Consider the following 21,941-nt stretch of genomic DNA (forward strand, 5'->3'; position numbering starts at 1 on the left):
ACTGATCCACCTGTGCATTCAGGGCGGACAGGAGTGCTGGTCCGGTGTGGCTCTCTGCTTTCAGGCAAGTCAACCCCAAGACAGCGTAACACTGTCGTATCCGGGATGTGGAATAGCCCCTGGGGAGCTGGGGGGATTCAGTTGATGTGCAGCCAGACGCTGCAGCAGAAGAGGACTCAGCCGAGGAGGTTATGGAAGAGGATGGAGTAGGAGGAGTAGAGGAGGTGGCAGTAGGCCTGCCTGCAAGTCGTGGTGGTGTCACCAACTCCGCTGCAGAGCCACGCATTCCATGCTTGGCAGCCATCAGCAGGTTGACCCAATACGCAGTGTAGGTGATATACCTGCCCTGACCGTGCTTTGCAGACCAGGTATCAGTGGTCAGATGGACCCTTGCCCCAACACTATATGCCAGAGATGCCATGACTTCCTTTTCAATCAATGAGTAGAGGTTTGGGATTGCCTTATTAGAAAAAAAAAATTGTCCGGGTACCTTCCACTGTGGTGTCCCAATAGCGACACATTTTTTGAAGGCCTCAGACTCCACCAGCTGGTATGGTAAAAGCTGGCGGGCTAAGAGTTCTGTCAAGCCAGCTGTCAGACGCCGGGCAAGGGGGTGACTCTGTGACATTGGCTTCTTATGCTCAAACATTTCCTTTAAAGACACCTGACTGTGGGCAGATGAGATGGAACTGCTCAAGGTGAGAGGCGGAGTGGCGGGTGGTTGAGAGGGGGCAAGGAGGACAGCAGTGGTTGACGTGGCTGAAGATGCTGGACCAGCAGGAGGATGGTGGATTTGAGCTTGTGTGCTGCTTCTACACGTCATCATGTGTTGATCCCATAGGCGTTTGTGATGTGCGATCATGTGCCTTCGCAAAGCAGTTGTACCTAGGTGGGTGTTAAATTTCCCACGACTCAGTTTCTTTTGGCACAGGTTGCAAATGGCATTGCTGTTGTCAGAGGCAGACACACACAAAAAATGCCATACTGCTGAGCTTTGCAACAACGGCATTCTGGTGGTGGCAACAGCATGCGTTGATTGGCGTGCTGCCTGGCTGACCCCGGGTGCCGATACATGCTGTCTGACTGTGCCACTAGCTCCTTGCGACGACCTCCCCCTGCTTCCAACTCGTCTCCTACTTCTCTCTGTCTCCCCTTCTGAACTTTCCCCCTCTTCTTCTTCTCTTCGAGCAGGCACCCACGTGGCATCCACAGACACATCGTCATCATCAACCACTTGACTTGTATCTGACACCTCAGTAAAGGAAGCAGCAGCGGGTACAACATCATCATCACACTGTACATCCATGTGTGTAATGCTGCCTGACTGAGACCTATTCCTGTTATCTACATCCCCTGGCAATAATGGTTGCGCATCACTAATTTCATCCAACTGATGTGTAAATAACTCCTCTGAGGGATCGAGTGAAGCGGCTGTGGTGGCTGTGGTGGTAGTGGTGGTGGTGGTGGCGGCGGACGGGAGAGTGGTAACTTGAGAGCAGGTGACCAAAGCTGAGCTGGAGGAGGATGGTGCGTCAAGGTTCTTAGCGGAAGCTGTTGAAGATTGGGTGTCCTGTGTAAGCTAGTCAACTATTTTCTCCGAATTTTTTGGGTTCAGGGTACGTGGCCTCTGAACACTGGGCATTATTCCAGGGCAAGTGGAAATCACAGCACCACGAACACGACGGCCCCTGCGGTGTGGCCTGCATCTGCCCTTTATTTTTTATTAGATAAGTGTTACTATGCGTGCAGTACAGTCTGTGTGGGCCTGATGCACACGGGCTTGCAAATGTGATTAGATCACAGAATTTTTTTTTATAGAATTTTTTTTTCTGCAAGGTATTTGAGTGAATGACACCCTGTAACGGTATGAGTGCAGGCATAGCCACTAGCCAGTGGCCACAATACAGTATGTGTGGACCTGACACACACGTGCTTGCAAATGTGATTAGATCCCCCAAAATTTTTTAATGACACCCTGTAACGGTATGAGTGCAGGCCTAGCCAGCCACTAGCCAGTGGCCACAATACAGTATGTGTGGGGGCCTGACACACACAGGCTTGCAAATGTGATTAGATCCCCCCAAAAATTTTAATAGATTTTTTTTTCTGCAAGGTATTTGAGTGAATGACACCCTGTAACGGTATGAGTGCAGGCCTAGCCAGCCACTAGCCAGTGGCCACAATACAGCATGTGTGGGCGCCTGACACACACGGGCTTGCAAATGTGATTAGATCACAGTAAAATTTTAAATATAATTTTTTTTTCTGCAAGGTATTTGAGTGAATGACACCCTGTAATGGTATGAATGCAGGCCTAGCCAGCCACTAGCCAGTGGCCACAATGCAGCATGTGTGGGCGCCTGACACACACGGGCTTGCAAATGTGATTAGATCCCCAAAAAAATGTAAATAGATTATTTTTTTTCTGCAAGGTATTTGAGTGAATGACACCCTGTAACGGTATGAGTGCAGGCCTAGCCAGCCAGTAACCAGTGGCCACAATACAGTATGTGTCGGCGCCTGAGACACACGGGCTTGCAAATGTGATTAGATCACAGTTAAATTTTAAATATATATATTTTTTTCCTGCAAGGTATTTGAGTGAATGACACCCTGTAACGGTATGAGTGCAGGCCTAGCCAGCCACTAGCCAGTGGCCACAATACAGTATGTGTGGGCGCCTGACACACACGGGCTTACAAATTTTTTTTTATCTGCAAGGTATTTTCTGTCACACCCTGTATGAATGGTGTGCACTGTGCACACAGTGCTGTCTATGACTGAGCCTGCAGCCTCTCACACACGGGCAGCCAGGCAACTGCAATATATATATATGAAAAAAAAAAAAAAAGCACACTGATGTACCAGCCCTGAAAAGGGCTTTTTGGGGTGCTGTCAGGACGCTGTCCTTACAGCAAATGAGTCTGTGGACACAGAACAATGCCCTAGCTAACACTTTCCCTATTGAATCAGCAGCAGCAGTACTGTCCCTCCTCTCACTGTGAATGCAGCTTCCGAATGAATCTAAAATAGATGCTGTCCTGGAGGTGGGAGGGTCTGCTGCTGATTGGCTGGAATGTGTCTGCTGACTGTGAGGTACAGGGTCAAAGTTTACTCAATGATGATGTATAGGGGGCGGACCGAACATCGCATATGTTCGCCCGCAGCGGCGAACGCGAACAAGCTATGTTTGCCGGGAACTATTCGCCGGCTAACTATTCGGGACATCACTAGTGGGAACTGCAGGTTTCTCCCAGGAGGCAAACTCTTCTCATGGGTGACTCTTCTGAGCTAACTCTGGCTCTTTATCCTCAGGCAGGCTAGGATCCTTCCACTAGCCCCCTGGTAGCAACTAGAAGCCTGGGCTGTCTAGCTGCATGTTAGGAGCAGGCCCCCAGCTTGTCTCTGGCTGGTGCCCTTTCACTTCTGTCTCCACAGACTCCTGACTACAGACCACCCCTCCCTGTCTGGCCCTGAACATTTATACTAGGGGCTCTCTATCTCCCTCTAGTGTCTAGGATGCTACACTACACCCTAATAGGCCTGTTATACATATCACAGGGGAACAATACATATAAAAGCATATAGAAAATACATTAAAATGGACAGTTAAATATACTGCCACTGTCCCTTAGGAGTAGGAGTACCACGTGGCCCAATTGACCCTTGTGTAGTGCCCACCTTTACCTAGTGGGACACTACACATATATTGTATACTGTGGGTGGGGAAGCTGTGCACGTATACTGTAGGTGGGGGAGCTGTGCACATATACTGTATACTGTGGGTAGAGGAGCTGTGCACATATACTGTGGGTGGAGGAGATGTGCACATATACTGTATACTGTAGGTGGGGGAGCTGTGCACATATACTGTATACTGTGGGTGGAGGAGCTCTGCACATATACAGTATACTGTGGGTGGAGGAGCTGTGCATGTATACTGTAGGTGGGGGAGTTGTGCACATATACTGTATACTATGGGTGGAGGAGCTGTGCACATATGCTGTACACTGTGGGTAGAGGAGGTGTGCAAATATACTGTATACTGTGGGTGGAGGAGCTGTGCACATATACTGTATACTGTGGGTGGAGGAGCTGTGCACATATACTGTACACTGTGGGCAGATGAGCTGTGCACATATACTGTATACTGTAAGTGGAGGAGCTGTGCATATACTGTATACTGTGGGTGGAGGAGTTGTGCAAATATACTGTACACTGTGGGTGGAGGACCTGTGCACATATACTGTGGGTGGAGCAGCTGTGCAATGTACAGTACAGACCAAAAGTTTGGACACACCTTCTCATTCAAAGAGTTTTCTTTATTTTCTATATTGACTATGAAAATTGTAGATTCACACTGAAGGCATCAAAACTATGAATTAACACATGTGGAATTATATACATAACAAAAAAAGTGTAAAACAACTGAAAATATGTCATATTCTAGGTTCTTCAAAGTAGCCACCTTTTGCTTTCATTACTGCTTTGCACACTCTTGGCATTCTCTTCATGAGCTTCAAGAGGTAGTCACCTGAAATGGTCTTCCAACAGTCTTGAAGGAGTTCCCAGAGATGCTTAGCACTTGTTGGCCCTTTTGCCTTCACTCTGCGGTCCAGCTCACCCCAAACCATCTCGATTGGGTTCAGGTCCGGTGACTGTGGAGGCCAGGTCATCTGGCGCAGCACCCTATCACTCTCCTTCATGGTCAAATAGCCCTCACACAGCCTGGAGGTGTATTTGGGGTCATTGTCCTGTTGAAAAATAAATGATGGTCCAACTAAACGCAAACCGGATGGAATAGCATGCCGCTGCAAGATGCTGTGGTAGCCATGCTAGTTCAGTATGCCTTCAATTTTGAATAAATCCCCAACAGTGTCACCAGCAAAGCACCCCCACACCATCACACCACCTCCTCTATGCTTCACGGTGGGAACCAGGCATGTAGAGTCCACCCGTTCACCTTTTCTGCGTCGCACAAAGACACGGTGGTTGGAACCAAAGATCTCAAATTTGGACTCATCAGACCAAAGCACAGATTTCCACTTGTCTAATGTCCATTCCTTGTGTTCTTTAGCCCAAACAAGTCTCTTCTGCTTGTTGCCTGTCCTTAGCAGTGGTTTCCTAGCAGATATTCTACCATGAAGGCGTGATTCACACAGTCTCCTCTTAACAGTTGTTCTAGAGATGTGTCTGCTGCTACAACTCTGTGTGTCATTGACCTGGTCTCTAATCTGAGCTGCTGTTAACCTGCGATTTCTGAGGCTGGTGACTCGGATGAACTTATCCTCCGCAGCAGAGGTGACTCTTGGTCTTCCTTTCCTGGGGCGGTCCGCATGTGAGCCAGTTTCTTTGTAGCGCTTGATGGTTTTTGTGACTGCACTTGGGGAAACTTTCAAAGTTTTCCCAATTTTTCGGACTGACTGATCTTCATTTCTTAAAGTAATGATGGCCACTCGTTTTTCTTTACTTAGCTTCTTTTTTCTTGCCATAATACACATTCTAACAGTCTATTTAGTAGGACTATCAGCTGTGTATCCACCTGACTTCTCCACAACGCAACTGATGGTCCCAACCCCATTTATAAGGCAAGAAATCCCACTTATTAAACCTGACAGGGCACACCTGTGAAGTGAAAACCATTTCAGGTGACTACCTCTTGAAGCTCATCAAGAGAATGCCAAGAGTGTGCAAAGCAGTAATGAAAGCAAACGGTGGCTACTTTGAAGAACCTAGAATATGACATATTTTCAGTTGTTTCACACTTTTTTTGTTATGTATATAATTCCACATGTGTTAATTCATAGTTTTGATGCCTTCAGTGTGAATCTACTATTTTCATAGTCATGAAAATAAAGAAAACTCTTTGAATGAGAAGATATGTTAAACCTCATCTGCCACTTATCTGCCCAAGCCTCCAATCTATCCAGATCCCTCTGTAGTAGTATACTGTCCTCTTCAGTGTTAATTACTTTACACAGTTTAGTGTCATCTGCAAATTTTTTTATTTTACTATGCAAGCCTTCTACAGGATCATTAATAAATATATTAAAGAGAATAGGGCCCAATACTGACCCCTGAGGTACTCCACTAGTGACAGTGACCCTATCTGAGTGTGTACCATTGATAACCACCCTCTTTTTTTATCACTGAGCCAGTTTCTTACCCACATACAGACATTTTCTCCCAGTCCAAGCATTCTCATTTTGTCAAATGCTTCGGAGAAGTCACAATATACTATTTATTAGAGTTGAGCGGATGTTCGGGTTCGACGGGTTCGGCCGAACTTCACAAAAAAAGTTTGAGTTCGGAACCTGAACTTGACCCTGAACTTTTGAGTTCTAAAATGGCTCTAAAAATGTCACGGAACGGGCTAGAGGGCTGCAAATGCAAGCAAAATGTGGTTAAGAGCATGGCAAGTGCCCTGCAAACAAATGTGGATAGGGAAATGACTTCAAATAACATAAAATATGTAAAAATTTAAACTAATAATCTTGATCTAGGAGGACAAGGTCCATATGGAGTAGGAGGTTGAGGAGGCGGTGGATGTTTCGGTGTAGGTGTAAGCAGCGGTGGAGGAGGAGGTAGCCTACACTGCTTTTTTCTTTTAAATTTATTTAAATTTGTTTAAATTTTGGGTACACCCCAAAACAGTAGGAAATATAACCTGTGATAACCCCTTCCAGTCATGCTAAACACACAATCAGAAAATAATGTGGGGGGTTCAGCCAGCACAACCCTGTATGCAGGTGCACATTGCTATGGCGAAATACAGATACAAACGCAAAAACACAAATGCAATCACACTCTGCAACCAGCACTCTTCCCTGCCTCTATGCTGGATGTTGAATGAGGCATTAGTGTATATTTTGGCCAAAGCGTAATAAGCCACTCACCACGTCAAGGTCGCCTCCATGAGTTTTCCCTAACACTAGTTCCTACCTGTTATGGGCCATGACAGCCACACAAAGTCCAGGAAGTGCAGGCACAGCATGCACACCAGGCACACTCTGCTTTTAACCCCGTCCGGTGCCATTACAGCTTTCATCAGATCCAGGGATGCAAGTACCAACATGCATGCTGAGCCCACTATGGGGTTAAAAGCAGAGTGTGCTTGGCGTGCATGCTGTACCTGCGCTCCCTGGACTTTGTGTGGCTGTCATGGCCCATAACAGGTAGGAACTAGTGTTAGGGACCACTCATGGAGGCGACATTGACGTGGTGAGTGGCTTATTACGCTTTGGCCAAAATGTACACTAATGCCTCATTCAACATCCAGCATAGAGGCAGGGCAGAGTGCTGGTTGCAGAGTGCGATTGCATTTGTGTTTTTGCGTTACAATCAGACAATACACTGGCTACAGGGCAGGCCAGCACCTCCAAGGCGTATAGGGCAAGCTCACGCCCTGCCCTTAAATCTTGAAGGCCTTTCCTGTGTGAGGATGGTATACCTCAGAACCCTTAATAATATGAGAACATTGAAGACAATGCAGGCACGGAAAAGTGCCTTTCTTAATTGTCCTCACACAGGAAAAGCCTTCAAGATTTAAGGTTTTTTCACTTGTGAATCTAAAAATGTGATGATCTATGTGATCAAATGTCCATGTGGTCTTGTGTATGTGGGCGAAACTATGCAAACAGTGAGGGACAGGATATGCAAGCATAAGTCCACTATTAGGACTAAAAATTTTCTATTACCGTTGCCTTACTTTGATAAATGTAAGCATTTGATATCCCAGTTAAGGTTTCAGGTTTTGGAGCAAATTGTGAGACCCAGGAGAGGAGGTGATATAAAAAAACGTTTGCTTCATAGAGAGGCGTTCTGGATACATACGCTTGACACATTGTATCCCAGGGGTCTTAATCGCGATTATGAGGTTGCCAGGTTATGAGATTATATGTATGTTTTTTCGCATTGCTTGGTTCGATTAATTTCTTTCTTTTCCTTTATTGTAGACATTATCGACTCGATGATCTGCTATTTTCGATATTGCGATATTGCAAAAATCCTATGTTATATGTGTTCTCATGCTACAGTGAAACCAAGAAATCGGTTGGTTTATGTTTTTGTTCCCGCTTATAAGGGGGCAGATGATGTCACTCTGCTTTAATTGATGTTTGTATATAAGAGTCATTATGAACTTGAGATGTATCTGTTGATGAAGGCTATATGCCGAAACGCTTTATTTTGGAAATATTCTACATTATTGAGCAATAAAGAAGAAGTTTGAATATATTGGCGGCTTGCTGGATTTTCTATTGATTTTGTGGAGCATGCTCCTTCCGGGCAACGCCAGGTAATCAGCAGGTGCTGGCTATATTCGATTGGACAAATGATTGAAGCGCGAATGTGGGACAACTTGTTAAAGTTTAAGCATTGAATCAGAGGTGGCGCGCATGAATTAAAGAAGAATTTCTGAAATTTTATTCCCTGTCACCTATGCAGAGCAGGGGTTTATTCACGTCCAAAATTGTAAAATGTCAACCCAAGAAAGTAACAGAAAAATTAGTGAAATTTATTAACCTGTCTACTTGGTAGAGCAGGGGTCTATGACAGACAAAAATTGTTTATTGTCACCCGAAAATGTAGAAGAAAAATTAGTGAAATTTATTAAGCTCCCAACTAGGTAGAGGAGGGGTATATTACACCCACAAATAGGTGAATTTCACCTGAAAATGTAACAGACAAATTAGTGTTGTTTTTTTTTTACCTGTCTATAAGGTATAGCAGTGGTACATCACACCCAAAAATTGGTGAATTTCACCCAAAAATGTAACAGACAAATTTGTGAATTTTTTTAACCTTGATTTATGAGGTGGAGTTCCATATGGTGTAGGAATTTGAGAAGGCAGTGGACGTAGCGGATTAGGTGGAAGCGGCGGTGGAGGAGGACGAGGTAGCCAACACTGGTTTTTGGTTTTAATGTATATATTTTTTTATTAGGGTACACTCCAAAAGAGTGTGAAATATCCAAGATACAATGATGATCAATTGTGCTGTAGTATATAGTAATGGCTGGTTAAGGCTGGTATACATGTCTATTCTGCACAAGGTACGGACAAGTCCTGTGGGATCCATGCCTGGTTCATTTTAATGAATGTGAGCTTGTCCACATTGGCTGTGGACAGGCGGCTGCGCTTGTCTGGGATGAAGCCCCTTGCCATGCTAAACACACGTTCAGATAATACACTGGCTACGGGGCAGGCCAGCACCTCCAGGGCGTAAAGGGCAAGATCAGGCCATGTGCCCAATTTGGAGACCCAGAAGTTGAAGGGGGCAAACCAGTCATTCAGTACGTGTAGACGTGTGCACACATACTGCTCCACCATGTTGGTGAAATGCTGCCTCCTGCCAGTGGCATAGTAACTAGAGTGTCATGGGCCCCAGTGCAAACTTTGGATCACTCCCCCCCCCCCCATTTTTACAAAGAAGCAGCAGATTTTCTTACTGAGGGCTCTTTCCCGTGCGGCTAGTCCGCTGCGTGAATGAGGGCCAAGCCCCATTCCGTACAGCAGAGACACGGAGCAGTAACATGATTGATAATGCTCTGTGCCTCTCTGTGACCTTTTTACTACAAAATCACAGAGAGATAAAGTTGTCACCGTGATTTTGTAGCAAAACGATCATAGAGAGGCAAAGAGCATTATCAATTATGTTTCTGCTCCGTGTCTCTGTTGTCCGGAGCGCGGCTTGGCTGTCTTTCACACAGCAGATTAGCCACACGGGATCCGCTTGTGTTTAAGAGCCCTAAGCCCAATGCATGGCTGCACTTACCCAGTCCTAAAAAAACCTGGTCCTACCTCATCCAGGGTGTCGCTGGCGTCAGCGTGATGTCCGCTGGATCCAGAACAAGGTCCCTGTGGTGATAGAGAAAAAAAGAATAATCACATAAGGAAAGGATGGTGACTGCCCCTATGAAACTACCAGCAGGGGGCGCTGTGCTGGCCTGTTAGACTGAGCTATGCCAATGTAGAGCAGGGTAATTTAGGACATTTCCCCTAAGTGCTACCACACAGTACTAATCTCCACATTGTGGCCCCTCATAGTACTAATGCCCACCTGGTGGCCTTTCACAGTAATTAAGCCCACCTTGTGGTCCCTTCACAAAAGTTATGTCCTTCTTGTGGCCCTTCACAGCAGTTTTGCCCACCTTTGTTCTTGTCACAGTAGTTATGCCCAGATATGTGCCCCTCACAGTAGTTATGCCAAATATGTGCCCCCTAACAGTAGTTAAGCCAAATATGTGCCCCCTCACGGTATTTATGCCAGATATGTGCCCCCTCACAGTAGTTATGCCCAGATATGTGCCCCTCACAGTGGATATGCCCAGATATGTGCCCGCTCACAGTGGTTATGCCCAGATATGTGCCCACTCACAGTAGTTATGCCCAGATATGTGCCCCTCACAGTGAATATGGCCAGATATGTGCCCCGTCACAGTAGTCATGGCCAGATATGTTCCCCCTCACAATAGTTATGGCCAGATATGTGCCCCCTCACAGTAGTTATGCCAGATTATGTGCCCCTCACAGTAGTTATGACCAGATATGTGCCCCCTTACAGTGGTTATGCGAGATTATGTGCACCCCTCACAGTAGTTATTCCTTCATATGTGCCCTCTCATAGTTATGCCTTTATATGTGCCCCCCTACAGTAGTTATGCCAGATTATGTTCCCCCCCTCACAGTAGTTGATATATGTGCCCCCTCATAGTTATGCCTTTATATGTGCCCCCCTCACAGTAGTTATGGCAGATTAGGTGCCCCCTCAGTAGAGATGCCCACTTTTGTGTCCCCTCACTTTAGTTGTGCCCATCAACACCCCCCTTCCCCTTTGCCCTCAGTCTGCAGTGTTGGGGGGGGGGGGGAACATACTTACCCTCTTCCCTGATGTTGCGCTGCCACACTCACTGAAGGCAGTTTCCCAGGCCTTCAGAGCTCCTCCCGCAGCCATTGCGATGTGCGGCCAGCAGAGGGAGCGCTGGAGCTCCTGCTTCACTGATGATCTGGAGACGGCCCGGCAGTGACAAGAACTGCCGGGCTGAGTGTATGTGAGTGCACGCATCCCCCCTCTCCCCCCCTCCCTCTGCGCAACCCTCTCCCACCTTGCCTCATACAACTGGATTCCAAAAAAGTTGGGACACTAAACAAATTGTGAATAAAAACTGAATGCAATGATGTGGAGATGGCAAATGTCAATATTTTATATGTAATAGAATGTAGATGACAGATCAAACGTTTAATCCAAGTAAATGTATCATTTTAAAGGAAAAATACGTTGATTCAAATTTTCACAGTGTCAACAAATCCCAAAAAAGTTGGGACAAGTAGCAATAAGAGGCTGGAAAAAGTAAATTTGAGCATAACGAAGAGCTGGAAGACCAATTAACACTAATTAGGTCAATTGGCAACATGATTGGGTATAAAAAGAGCTTCTCAGAGTGGCAGTGTCTCTCAGAAGCCAAGATGGGTAGAGGATCACCAATTCCCACAATGTTGCGCAGAAAGATAGTGGAGCAATATCAGAAAGGTGTTACCCAGCGAAAAATTGCAAAGACTTTGCATCTATCATCATCAACTGTGCATAACATCATCCGAAGATTCAGAGAATCTGGAACAACCTCTGTGCGTAAGGGTCAAGGCCGTAAAACCATACTGGATGCCCGTGATCTCCGGGCCCTTAAACGACACTGCACCACAAACAGGAATGCTACTGTAAAGGAAATCACAGAATGGGCTCAGGAATACTTCCAGAAACCATTGTCAGTGAACACAATCCACCGTGCCATCCGCCGTTGCCAGCTGAAACTCTACAGTGCAAAGAAGAAGCCATTTCTAAGCAAGATCCACAAGCTCAGGCGTTTTCACTGGGCCAGGGATCATTTAAAATGGAGTGTGGCAAAATGGAAGACTGTTCTGTGATCAGACGAGTCACGATTCAAAGTTCTTTTTGGAAATCTGGGACGCCATGTCTTACGGACCAAAGAGGACAAGGACAACCCAAGTTGTTATCAACGCTCAGTTCAGAAGCCTGCATCTCTGATGGTATGGGGTTGCATGAGTGCGTGTGGCATGGGCAGCTTGCATGTCTGGAAAGGCACCATCAATGCAGAAAAATATATTCAGGTTCTAGAACAACATATTCTCCCATCCAGACGTCATCTCCTTCAGGGAAGACCCTGCATTTTTCAACAAGATAATGCCAGACCACATTCTGCATCAATCACAATATCATGGCTGCGTAGGAGAAGGATCCGGGTACTGAAATGGCCAGTCTGCAGTCCAGATCTTTCACCTATAGAGAACATTTGGCGCATCATAAAGAGGAAGGTGCAACAAAAAAGGCCCAAGACGACTGAACAGTTAGAGGCCTGTATTAGACAAGAATGGGAGAGCATTCCTATTTCTAAACTTGAGAAACTGGTCTCCTCGGTCCCCAGACGTCTGTTGAGTGTTGTAAGAAGAAGGGGAGATGCCACACAGTGGTGAAAATGGCCATGTCCTAACTTTTCTGGGATTTGTTGACACCTCTAAATTCTGATTCAACATATTTTTCCCTTAAAATTGTACATTTTCTCAGTTTAAACTTTTGTTCCGTGATTTATGTTCTATTCTAAATAAAATATTAGAAGTTGGCACCTCCACATCATTGCATTCAGTTTTTATTCACGATTTGTATAGTGTCCCAACTTTTTTGGAATCCGGTTTGTAGTATATGACTCTGCTGGGGCAGTATATTGTGCTGTACTGTGGTATTTGGTTCTGATGGGCAGTATATTGTGCTGCACTGTGGTATTTGGATCTGCTGGGGCAGTATATTGTGCTGCACTGTGGTATATGACTCTGCTGGGGCAGTATATTGTGCTGCACTGTGGTATTTGGATCTGCTGGGGCAGTATATTGTGCTGCACTGTGGTATATGACTCTGCTGGGCAGTATATTGTGCTGCACTGTGGTATATGACTCTGCTGGGGCAGTATATTGTGCTGCACTGTGGTATATGGATCTGCTGGGGCAGTATATTGTGCTGCACTGTGGTATATGGTGTTGAAACTTAGTGGCCTCCATTGTGATCCATCACATGGCAGACATCACTGACATAATCGGATCTGTTGGGTCTGTGGAAGTAATATTATAATTGTGGTAGAGGAGTAACACAAAATCCCCACAGGTATCATCATTAAGACGATACATGGGGCAATGCCAGGGCAAGCTCTTTGTTGGTCTCCGTTCCCTACTGGTTTATGTAAAGCTTTCTGCAGCCGATTCTGCATTGTTGGGGTTTCTGTCTTAGTTTATCACTATTTTTCCCTCATTTGACGAGGTTTACATTTATGACCATCATCTATGTGGATATGCTGGATTGTGTTTGTCTTTGTAGTGAATTACATCATATTCTTGAATATAAAATGAGGTGAAATCTATTTTGAATGCTTCTTGGTTATTGATGTTTTTAAGTGTCATCTGTTGGGGTGATGCATGAAAAGTTTGTACCAAAGCCTCCAGCACAGACAAGAACACAGCTTTGCATCTAATTACTTTAACTAAAATGAAATATTCTAGGCCTTCCATTTAAAAAGACAGCATATTAATACCTGCCATATTCATGAGAATCCACAAAGTAAAAACCAGCAACGTTCGTCAAAGTTGCGACGATCCTTTTGTCACGACCATGTTTATGGCCGTGACTCCTTGGGAGCCGCATACAGTTGCCCGCCGTTTTGGTTGTTGTGTCAACCGCAGCTGGAGGCATTTTGCTGTTTGCCTCAGGTGCGGTTGCCGCAGACAACAGGTATATGTGCGGTTGCCTTAGAGTTTGTGTGCGTGTATGTATGCACTTTTGTATGTCTGGTGTGCACTCTATTTTATGTTTGGTGTGCACTGACATCTTCCCTTCACTGTGGCTGCCTGTGGCAACGTTTGGTTGGAAGTGTACATGTGGTGGCAGTGTCCCGGCCTTCGGCCTGACTCCCAGGACATGGTTGCCACCCATGTCGTTGCCTGCGGCAACAGCCACAGTGTGTTCTTGGGTTGGACACTTCCCCTTTAAGTTGTGTTTTCCCTTCTTTGGTATTGGAAAGGTTAACTCCCTTTCTGTGTGTGTGAGTCACGGGGTGTGTCTGACTGTTGGGTGTGACTTCTTGGCCCTATAAAGCCTCAGTTGAAGGCAGTAATCAGAGAGGGTGCTTCAGCCATGCTTGCTGGAGACATCCTCCTGGTTATTTACCAACTGTCAGTGGGGGCCACCCTTCTGTTCATAAAAATAATGTCGTTTGGTGTTTAGAAGATGTGTTTGTCTTTATGCTTCTTTATTGCAGCTTATGGATCTGGGTTCCTGTGCGTGGATGTGTGTTTGCTGGGTTCATCTCAGGTTGTGTGGACATCAGCTCGCCAGCACAGGGATCCAGTCAGCAAGGCTGTGGCAGGTAGGTGGAACTAGTACAGTTCACCTGCCATATCCGTAAGACTGTTGGTGTTCCCCTTTTCCCTGCAGCTTGGCCAGTGAGACCCCTGTTCCTCCGTGTCCAGAAGGAACAGACCGTCTTACCTTGACTCCTAGTTCAGGGACCGGTCGGAGGGTGAGTTAGGGATCCGAGGTTCCTGAGCATGGGTCCTCCTACCTTAAAGGTCGGCCCATGCAGCCAGGCCCGTCGCTAAGGGACAGGCAAAACAAACAATTGCTTGGGGCCCCGAGCTGGTTGGGGCCCCGAGCTGGACGGGGCCAAACAGAGTAACTCAGAAGATTCGATGGTATATTCTAACCCCCAGGCAAGCGTCCCCGTCACCATGGGAACGCCTGGGGGTTAGAATATACCATCGGATCTGAGTTTTACGAGCTCAGTGAGATCGCAAAAACTCAAATCCAATGGTATATTCTAACCCCCAGGCGTTCCCATGGTGACGGGGACGCTTGCCTGGGGGTTAGAATATACAGGGCCACGCCGCTCGCGGCTCACAGCAGTATATTTTAAACCAATCAGTAACTACTTTAACTTTATTCATTGCTCATTGCTGAGCTCTTAACTTGGATTATTTGGATATCTCTTACTTTGTCTTCGCTCCGGTAACTAACAGCAGGCAGCGGGGGGCGGCGCTCACTCACTGTCACTGACGTCAGGCGCCTGCTCCTCCCACTAGGCGGCGCAGGCGCGTGACGTCAGTGAGTGAGCGCCGCCTGCACTGCCTGCTGTTAGTTACCAGAGCGAAGACAAAGTAAGAGATATCCAAATAATCCAAGTTAAGAGCTCAGCAATGAGCAATGAATAAAGTTAAAGTAGTTACTGATTAGTTTATAAATATACTGCTGTGAGCGTCGGGGAGGGGGATCTGTGGATGGCACTGTAGGGGGATCTGTGGATGGCAGTGCCATCCACAGATCCCCCTACAGTGCCATCCACAGATCCCCCCTCCCCTAAACAGTGCCATCCACAGATCCCCCTACAGTGCCATCCACAGATCCCCCTACAGTGCCATCCACAGATCCCCCCTCCCCTAAACAGTGCCATCCACAGATCCCCCTACAGTGCCATCCACAGATCCCCCCTCCCCTAAACAGTGCCATCCACAGATCCCCCTACAGTGCCATCCACAGATCCCCCCTCCCCTAAACAGTGCCATCCACAGATCCCCCCTCCCCTAAACAGTGCCATCCACAGATCCCCCCCTAAACAGTGCCATCCACAGATCCCCCCTCCCCTAAACAGTGCCATCCACAGATCCCCCTACAGTGCCATCCACAGATCCCCTCTCCCCTAAACAGTGCCATCCACAGATCCCCCTACAGTGCCATCCACAGATCCCCCTACAGTGCCATCCACAGATCCCCCCTCCCCTAAACAGTGCCATCCACAGATCTCCCCCCTAAACAGTGCCACCCACAGATCTCCCCCCTAAATAGTGCCATCCACAGATCCCCCCTAAACAGTGCCATCCACAGATCCCCCTACAGTGCCATCCACAGATCCCCCTCCCCTAAACAGTGCCATCCACAGATCTCCCCCCTAAACAGTGCCATCCACAGATCCCCCCTAAACAGTGCTATCCACAGATCCCCCTACAGTGCCATCCACAGATCCCCCTCCCCTAAACAGTGCCATCCACAGTATTTGCACTGTAAACCTCCTTTTTTATTTATATAAAGTGTGGGTGAACTTAAACTGTATGACTATACTGTGGTTCCTGTAGGCTTTGCGTGCGTAAGGTGGGGAGGGCGTGGAGGGGGGGGGGGGGCCTCCATGTCTATTTTGCTTGGGGCCCCCAAATTCCTTCAAACGGCCCTGCATGCAGCTAGGAGTTAGGGTCAGGTTAGGGACGCTTTAGGAGGTGACCCCGAGCAGCCTAACATCTTCTGGCATCGCACGGCTGAGGATTTTCCCCGTCCTCAGCCATGACACCTTTATTCTTGAGTACAGCAAGCACATACAAATCACGGCACCCTGACTGTAACCACGTATTGGACAAACTACATGTCCTTAATCATTAGAAGCAATGAGCTAGCTGCTGGTCTATTTAACTTGTGGAAGCAGGTACTTGTGGCAACATGTAAAACACGGATTCCGGACCAGCAGCACAAAGCAATCTAATGCATAGTGAAAATTAAAAGACTAGCTTGCGCACACAATGTGGTTATATTGCCCGTGTCAATATTAATTCTGAATATATAATATTACAGACAACTAAGTCTGAATAGCCATTAAAGGCTATAAAAATAGTTTGGGAAGTGTATAAAACCATTTATGAACAGTGTGCATAGTCAAACCTAACCCATAAAAACAAACAAAAACTCATGGGTGAGCTGCACTGTCAAAGTAATGCATCTGAGGCCATATATGTGGTGAAAAACAATAAATAACTTTATTAAGAGGACAAAGCCTCACTGACAGTGCAGCAAAATCCAAACAAGATTCAAAAGGAAAATGCACATAAGCGTGACAACATACAATAGTGGTACACGTGTTATTTACAAAGATCCAATCCATGTGGTTCTCTGGACCCAGTATCGCCTGTCTGAAACGCGGTTACAGTTGGGGTGCCGTGATTATTTGTATGTGCTTGCTGTACTCAAGAATAAAGGATCGTCACAGCTTTTAAGAACGGTGCTGGTTTTTACTTTGTGGATTACAAAAGGTTGGGAATTGGACTACAACTGTGCACATCTGGTACAAAAAAGGTACCGGTGAGCTGGAGACTACTTTTTCATATTCATGGGAAATCTCAAGTCTGTGGGGACAGCCTAAATATGCCCTGCCATGTCAGAGAAGGGAAAAATTATGATTACACCTACCGGCAATCGGATTTTCCTGACCCCACGACAGCACCTTAGAGAGATTTTTTTGCAACAACCGTGAACACACAGAACCAACACCATAGGGAGAGAATAAGGAACGGTGCTGTCGTAGGGTCAGGAAAATCCGATTACCGGTAAGTGTAATCATCATTTTTCCCCTCCCCACAACAGCTTCTTAGAGAGAGATTACAGAGATAAATCAAGAGTGGGAAACAGCTTCCAAAACCTTAGTAACTAATAAAAGGTCAGCGATGGAATCAAGCTGAAACCTGTACTGGTTATAAAAAGTAGAGGGAGAAGACCAGGTAGCAGCCCGACAAATTTGTTCAATAGATACACTGGCCCTCTCCGCCCAAGAAGTTGACACCACTCTAGTGGAATGAGCTCTCAAAGAGATAGGTGGAGGAACTCTGGACACAGAATATGCCATAGAGATGACTTCTCTGATCCATCTAGCAATAGAAGCCTTCAAAGCCGTTTTACCCTTCTTAGCCCCACCAAAAAGAATGAACAGGGCTGATGACTTTATCCAGACTTTAGTGACCTCTAGGTATTGTATGATACACCTTCTGACATCGAGAGAATGCAATTCTTTTTCTTTGTCCGCCTTGGGATCTGAAAAAAAAAAGCTGGGAGAACTATCTCTTGTGATCTATTTGCTCTAGATGGAACCTTCGGCAGGAAACCTGGGTCTGGTCTTAACACTACTATGTCTTCCCGGATTGACATAAAAGGGGGGTTGATGGAGATAGCCTGGATCTCACTGATCCTCCTGACCGAAGTCAAGGCTACTAGCAATACTAGCTTTAGGGTAAGTTGTTTTACAGGACTCTAAAGGCTCGAAGAGATATTTAGTTAAGGCATTTAAGACTAAATTCAGATCCCATGGTGGGAACCTGGGGCCTTTTCACTGGTACCATCCTGTCAACTGCCAACCTGGGGCCCTTTCACTGGTACCATGCAGTCAACTGCCAACCCCAAGGAAAAATCTTTTTGGAGGAATTCAAGCACCTGTGACACTGAGAATTCCAAGGGCCACGAAACTCTCTCCATACCTAGGAAGGACAAAAATCTTCACCACACTCTAGCATAAATGACATTAGTTACTTCTTTCCTGCTCTTCATTAGAGACTAATTCCTTTGAGAACCCCTGACTGGCTAGAAATGACCTCTCAAATTCCACGCCGAAAGATGTAGAGACCCCACTCTTGGATGAAACACAGGACCCTGTGATAATAGATCTGGAATCTCCGGCAGAATCCAGGGGTCCGAGATTGACATGGCTCTCAGTAGCGAAAAACCATGCCCTTCTCGGCCAAAAGGGTGCTATCGGGATTACTCTTGCCCTTTTGTACCTGATCTGTTTCAGAACCAACGGTATTAGCTGTAGGGGAGGGAATGCATATCCCAGAGGAAAATCCCACCTCTGGAGAAAAGCATCTACTCCAGATGGGCACTCTTTTGGACTGAGGGAAAAAAACTCCTGACCTTCCTGTTCTTCCTTGTAGCAAACATGTCTACAGATGGACGACCCCACAGATCTACTATCCGCTCATAAACAGCCTGATTCAGCGTCCACTCTCCCTGCTGGCAACCTGTGTCGGCTCAAAAAATCTGCTTGGATATTTTCTACTCCTCTTATGTGGAAAGTAGAAAGATGAACTACCTTCCCTTCTATCTCCCCGAATATCCATTCTGTCTCTCTTAGCAACATCTCTGACCTGGTTCCCCCTTGGCGATTCAGGTACGAAACCACTGTCTGATTGTCGGACATTATCCGGAAATGCTCATTCTGGATTTCCGGCAAAACCGCCAGAAGAATAGCTCGTAATTCTTTCCGGTTGAAAGAGAAAAACCTCTGACCCTGGGACCACTCTCCCTGAAACAACTGGTCCTTGACGTGAGTCCCCCAACCTCAGGGACTGGCATCCATTGTCACTATAACTGGGTCCGGGTAGGAACAAGGCAATCCCTGGATTAGATTTCTCGAATCTATCCACCAATCTAGAGATATCAAGGTTTGGCTTGACACGGTCAAGATTGACTCCAAGGATGTTCCCCTCTGCCTCATTGCAGTCAAAATATCTCTTTGTAGCTGGCGAGAATGCCGCTAGGCCCACTGTACTGCCGGAATGCAAGACGTTAGGACTCCTAGTAGTAGTGACATGGCTTTTCTTATGGTTAAGTGTTCTCCTGTTTGGACTCTCTGCACCCCCTGCTGAACATGGGCTATCTTCTCCTTCGTGAGAAAGGTCCTTTATTGTACGGAGTCCAGAAGTACGCCTAAGAACACCTGATTTGTAGATGGCATGTTTAACATTCAACCTAGACTTTTCAGAATCCTCACCACTCTTATGCACACTTCTTGTGATTGAGCTATCACCAGGAAATCGTTCAAGTAAGGTAGGAACGTGATGTTCTCTTTTCAAATGAAAGAGGCCATCTCCGCTGGCACCTTGGTAAAAATTTGCGGTGCCATAGAGAGGCCGAACGGTAATGCCTGAAACTTAACCACCTCAGCTCCCCTAGCTTAAACACCCTTAATGACCAGACCACTTTTTACAATTCTGCACTACACTACTTTCACCGTTTATTGCTCGGTCATACAACTTACCACCCAAATGAATTTTACCTCCTTTTCTTCTCACTAATAGAGCTTTCATTTGGTGGTATGTCATTGCTGGTGACATTTTAACTTTTTTTGTTATTAATCAAAAATTACCGATTTTTTTGCAAAGAAATGACATTTTTCACTTTCAGTTGTAATTTTTTTTTTTAACTACATTTCTATATAAAATTTTCTCTAAATTTATTGTTCTACATGTCTTTGATAAAAAAAAATGTTTGGGTAAAAAAAACAATGGTTTGGGTAAAAGTTATAGCGTTTACAAACTATGGTACAAAAATTTGAATTTCCGCATTTTTAAGCAGTTCTGACTTTCTGAGCACCTGTCATGTTTCCTGAGGTTCTACAATGCCCAGACAGTAGAAACCCCCCACAAATGACTCTATTTCGGTAACTAGACACACTAAGGTATTCACTGATGGGCCTAGTGAGTTCATAGAACTTTTTATTTTTTGTCACAAGTTAGTGGAAAATGATGATTTTTTTTTTTCTTACAAAGTCTCATATTCCACTAACTTGTGACAAAAAATGAAAACTTCCATGAACTCACTATGCCTATCACGAAATACCTTGGGGTGTCTTCTTTCTAAAATAGCGTCACTTGTGGGGTAGTTATACTGCCTTGGCATTTTAGGGGCCCTAATGCGTGAGAAATAGTTTGAAATTCAAATGTGTAAAAAATGTCCTGTGAAATCCTAAAGGTGCTCTTTAGAATTTGTGCCCCTTTGCCCACATAGGCTGCAAAACATTGTCTGACATGTGGTATTGCCGTACTCAGGAGAAGTTGGGCAATGTGTTTTGGGTTGTATTTTTACATATACCCATGCTGGGTGAGAGAAATATCTCTCTAAAAGTCAACTTTTCACATTTTTTTATACAAAGTTGTCATTTTAGAGAGATATTTCTCTCACCCAGCATGTGTATATGTAAAAAGACACCCCAAAACACATTGCCCAACTTCTCCTGAGTACGGCGATACCACATGTGTGACACTTTTTTTTGCAGTCTAGGGGTGCAAAGGGGCACAAATTCCTTTTAGGAGGGCATTTTTAGACATTTGGATTCCAGACTTCTTCTCACGCTTTAGGGCCCCTAAAATGCCAGGGCAGTATAAATACCCCACATGTGACCCCATTTTGGAAAGAAGACACCCCAAGGTATTTCGTGATGGGCATAGTGAGTTCATGGAAGTTTTTATTTTTTGTCACAAGTTAGTGGAATATGAGACTTTGTAAGAAAAAAAAAAAACACATCATTTTCCGCTAACTTGTGACAAAAAATAAAAACGTCTATGAACTCACTATGCTCATCAGCGAAGACCTTAGGGTGTCTTCTTTCCAAAATGGGGTCATTTGTGGGGTGTTTGTACTGCCCTGGCATTTGAGGGTCTCCGCAATCATTACATGTATGGCCAGCATTAGGAGTTTCTGCTATTCTCCTTATATTGAGCATACAGGTAATACCAGAGGCTATAAATTGAGTGGCATATCGATTTGTTTCTGCCACAATTAAGTCTAACAGCTCTGCAGTCTCATCTACCGATCTGAGCTGTCTCAACCTGAATTCCAGACTGGGCGGTGAAAGGGGGAACTACTGGTGCGGCTGAAGTTGGGGGCCGCTAATCAGGGTTTGCCAGCACCGTCTGGACGCCTAACACCAGAATTTAAAAGCCGTGCTGAACACCGAGCACTCGCCCGTGGAACGCAAGGGCTTCCAGTTGAGGTCATCACTCTGCGACCCGACCCGCTGGCCTCCTGGTGCTTCTGCAATATGGTAGGCCTTCTGGCCACACTTGCTCCCTGGTGTGGCTACAGTCGCCTGAGGAACCCACAACTGCCTGCCCATGAGAGAAACAGACGGCCTCCTGGACTACCGCCGATCTCCTGGCCCCTCCAGCCCAAGCCTATAGGTGATGGACCTCCGGCAGATAATTTTATCCTGCCCATGACCCTCTGGTAGCTACCAGGGCTTCATAGTCATGGGCACCTAGAAAACCAACTGCAGGCCTCCCGCTCCAGGACAGGAAACC

This window comes from Bufo gargarizans, chromosome 10 (genome assembly GCF_014858855.1).
Source record: "Bufo gargarizans isolate SCDJY-AF-19 chromosome 10, ASM1485885v1, whole genome shotgun sequence".
Classification (NCBI taxonomy): Eukaryota; Metazoa; Chordata; class Amphibia; order Anura; family Bufonidae; genus Bufo; species Bufo gargarizans.